Source organism: Aotus nancymaae, unplaced genomic scaffold, assembly GCF_030222135.1.
Source record: "Aotus nancymaae isolate 86718 unplaced genomic scaffold, 86718_ANA_hifiasm-v0.15.2.pri h1tg000012l, whole genome shotgun sequence".
NCBI classification, from domain to species: domain Eukaryota; kingdom Metazoa; phylum Chordata; class Mammalia; order Primates; family Aotidae; genus Aotus; species Aotus nancymaae.
Genome location: NW_026988423.1, coordinates 47484050 through 47488355, shown reverse-complemented (window position 1 = coordinate 47488355; position 4306 = coordinate 47484050). Strand labels below are relative to the sequence as shown.

At 46.3% G+C, this 4306-nt stretch overlaps 1 pseudogene; it reads left to right on the top strand.

The window, feature by feature from the left end:
- The first annotated feature begins 3742 nt into the window (after nucleotides 1-3742).
- LOC135274732 (U4 spliceosomal RNA) lies at nucleotides 3743-3875 on the top strand (annotated as a pseudogene).
- Nucleotides 3876-4306: the final 431 nt, after the last annotated feature.

The window sequence follows — 4306 nt, the reverse complement described above, 5'->3', positions numbered from 1 at the left end:
GTGGCATGCACCTGTACTCCCAGCTACTCAGGAGGCTGAGGTGGGAAAATTGCTTGAGGTTGCAGTGAGCCGAGATCACACCACTGCACTCCAGCTTGGGCAACAGAGAGAGACTCCTTCTCAAAAAAATTTAAAAAAAATTTTTTTTAATGTTTTTATAAGCTGCAGAGTTAACACAGCAAAGAAATCATGTGCATATAAAAGGTGCTATGTTTCCTTCTGGGATTGGTCGAAAATCGCTCATGAAAAGCTTTAAAACTCTAAGACGCTCCAACATGTCAATACCAAATTAAAGTCATTTTTCAAGTATTGGTAAGGTTTCCATAAACAGGGCAGCCCTTAATAATCAATAGGTCATTAAGCTGGGGCTTATGCTGGTGAATCTCTTTGATTTAAAGCTCCAAACTTGACTGGGCTTGGTGGCTGACTCCTGTAATCCCAGCACTTTGGGAGGCCGGGGCAGATGGATCACCTGAGGTCAGGAGTTCAAGACGAGCCTGGCCAACATAGTGAAACCCCGTCTCTACTAAAAATACAAAAATCAGCCAGCTGTGGTGGTGGGAAAAAAAAAGTCAATTATCCCATTTAGGGATTTAAATTATACTACTTTTTTTTTTTTCTTTTTTTTTGAGACAGAGTCTCACTTTGCCACCCAGTCTGGAGTGCAGTGGTATAATCTCAGCTCACTGCAACCTCTGCCTCCTGGCTTCAAGCTATTCTCCTGCCTCAGCCTCCCCAGTAGCTGGGACTACAGGCTCCAGCCACCACACCTGGCTAATTTTTGTATTTTTTGTAGAAACAGGGTTTCACTGTGTTGGCCAGGCTGGTTTCGAACTCTTGACCTCAAGTGATCTGCCCACCTCAGCCTCCCAAAGTGCTGGGATTACAGGCGTGAGCCACTGCACCCAGGCTGTTATCCTCTGTTGTTGTCAGAGGCATTTGAACCACAGCCACTCCATCTTGAATAGGGGCTGGGTAAAATGAGGCTGAGACCTGCTGGGATGCATTCCCAGGAGGTCAGACATTCTTACTCACAGGAGACAGAAGGACAGCAGGACTGGTATCACAAGATACAGGTCACAAAGACCCTGCTGATAAAACAGAATGCTGGCTGGGCACAGTGGCTCATACCTCTAATACCAGCATTCTGGGAAGCCGAGGTGGGCAGATCACTTGAGGCCAGGAGTTCAAGACTAGCCTAGCCAACATGATGAAACCCTGTCTCTACTAAAAATACAAAAATTAGCCGGGAATGGTGGTGGGTGACTGTAGTCCCAGCTGCTCTGGAGGCTGAGGCAGGAGAATTGCTTGAACTCGGGAGGCAGAGGTTGCAGTGAGCTGAGATCATGCCACTGCACTCCAGCCTGGGCGACAGAGCGAGACTCTGACTCAAAAAACAAACAAACAAAAAAAGCAGGTTGGAGTAAAGAAGCCAGCCAAAGGCCGGGCGTGGTGACTCATGCCTATAATCCCAGCACTTTGGGAGGCTGAGGCAGGTGGATCACGAGGTCAAGAGATGGAGACCATCCTGGTTAACAAGGTGAAACCCCGTCTCTACTAAAAATACAAAAAATAGCTGGGCATGGTGGTGCGCGCCTGTAGTCCCAGCTACTCGGGAGGCTGAGGCAGGAGAATTGCTTGAACCCAGGAGGAGGAGGTTGTGGTGAGCCAAGATCGGGCCATTGCACTCCAGCCTGGGTAACAAGAGTGAAATTCCATCTCAAAAAAAAAAAAAAAAAAAGAAGCCAGCCAAAACCCACCAATGGTGATGAAAGTAACCTCTGGTCATCCTCACTGCTCATTATATACTAATTATAATATATTACATGCTAAAAGACGCTCCCACCAGTGCCACGATAGTTTACAGGTGCCACACGGAAGTTACCCTATATGGTCTAAAGGGGAAGAACTCTCAGTTCTGGGAAATCCCTGACCCTTTCCTGGAAAACTCATGAATAACCCATACTTTGTTTAGCATAGAATCAAGAAATAACTGTAAGTATACTCAGTCAAGCAGTCCATGGTACTACTCTGCCTGTGGAATAGCCATTCTTTATTCCTTTAGTTTCTTTTTTTCTTTTTTTTTTTTTTTTGAGACAGGTTCTCACTCTGTTGCCCAGGCTGGAGTACAGTGGTTCAATCTCAGCTCACTGCAACCTCCACCTCCCAGGTTCAAGCGCTTCTCCTGCCTCAGCCTCCCAAGTAGCTGGAATTACAAGTATGTACCACCACACCCAGCTAATTTTTGTATTTTTAGTAGAGATGGGGTTTCACCATGTTGGCCAGGCTGTTCTTGAACTCCTGACCTCAGGCGATCCACCCGCCTCAGCCTCCCAAAGTGCTGGGATTACAGGTGTGAGCCACCACGCACAGGCTTTAATTTTGTTTTCTATAGAGAGGAGTCTCATAATATTGCCCCAGCTGGTCTCAAACTCCTGGCCTCAAGCAATCCTCCTACCTCAGCCTCCTGAGGAGCTAGGACTACAGGTGTGCACCACCATGCCTAGCTATTTTTTTATTTTTTGTAGAGATGGGGGTCTCATGTTGCCCCGGCTGGTCTTGAACTCCTAGGCTCAAGTGATCCATCGTCCTGCCTTCACCTCCCAAAGTGCTGGGATTACAGGTGTGAGCAAACATGCCCAGCCTAATATTATTAATACATCGTAGCTGTCCATATTTATAGGGTACGTGTGAAAATTTCTTACATGCATAGATGTGAGATTGTAGGAACCATGGGAAAAACTGCTGCATATCTGAAGATTTGCTGATATATCAGCTCACAAAAGACAGATTAATTGGAAAAAAAGGGCAAACAGATTGCATTAACACGTATATGGGGAGAATCACAACGTGATTACTCACCACCCCAAAGGCATTTAGAAGCTTATATATCACTTTTTGTTTTTTTTTTTAAGTAGAGACTGGGTTCTTGCCATCTTGGCAGGCTGGTCTCAAACTCCTGGGCTCAGGTGATCCTCCTGCCTTGGCCTCCCAAAGCGCTGGGATAATAGCCATGAGCCACAGTACCTGGCACTATATATATATACCATCTTGCAGTTACAGAAAGAATGGGGGTTTGGATCCTGGTAAAACAGGTTATGGGAGGGGGAAGAAAGAGGAATTCTATTGAGGGGACATAAAGGATTACTGCGGGCCGGGCGCAGTAGCTCCTGGCTGTAATCCCAGCACTTTGGGAGGCCAAGGTGGGCAGATCACTTGAGGTCAGGAGTTCGAGACCAGCCTAGCCAACGCGGCAAAACCCCATCTCTACTAAAAATACAAAAATTAGCCTGCCATGGTGGCACGTAGCTGAAATCCCAGCTATTCGGGAGGCTGAGGCAGGAGAATCACTTGAACCCGGGAGGCAGAGGTTGCAGATCAAGCCACTATACTCCAGCCTCGGTGACAGCCTGAGACTCTGTCTAAAAAAGATAAAAATAAAAATAGGCTGGGCAAGGTGGCTTACGCCTGTAATCCCAGCACTTTGGGAGGCTGAGGTGGGTGGATCACGAGGTCAAGAGATCGAGACCATCCTGGCCAACATGGGGAAACCCCATCTCTACTAAAAATACAAGAATTAGCTGGGTGTAGTGGCACATGCCTGTAGTCCCAGCTACTCGGGAGGCTGAGGCAGGAGAATCGTTTGAACCTGGGAGGTGAAGGTTGCAGTGAGCCGAGATTGCACCTCTGCACTCCAGCCTGGTGACAGAGCAAGATTCCGTCTCAAAACAAATTAAAAATAAGCTTTGCGCCGGGGCAGTATCATAGCCAATGAGGTTTATCCAAGTCACAATTATTGCTAATTGAAGACTTTTTCCAATATGACGGCTTGAAATATAGTCGGCATTGGCAATTTTTGACAGTCTCTACGTAGACTGAATTATATAAAAAATAAATAAATAAAGGATTACTGGGGAGAATGAATGGATTCAGGAACAGAGATTAACTTGTACGTGATTCTCTTTGGAATTTCAATGAGCCTGAGAGAGACATTATCTTATGGAAGAGTCTGTTCAGGTGTGGTTCCAGTCTTGATTTTATAGAAAGGGGAAGAAAAAAAAATTGTTTTCCTTGGGTGGGGGGCTCTGGATCTTAGGCAGAGAAAGGAACTGCACCTTCATGCTGTGCTTTGAGAGAAAAGGTGGTCTTTCAGACACGGTTTATAGTTACTGCTGGTTTTCCTGTGTTTGGGCTATACCTTCCTGTTTCTTTGAATGGTGGGTGGACCAGAGTTTGTGAGCGAGTCAGTTTGTATTAGCTGTGTGACCTGGAGCAAGCTGCTGTTGTCAGAGGTGTATGAGCCAGA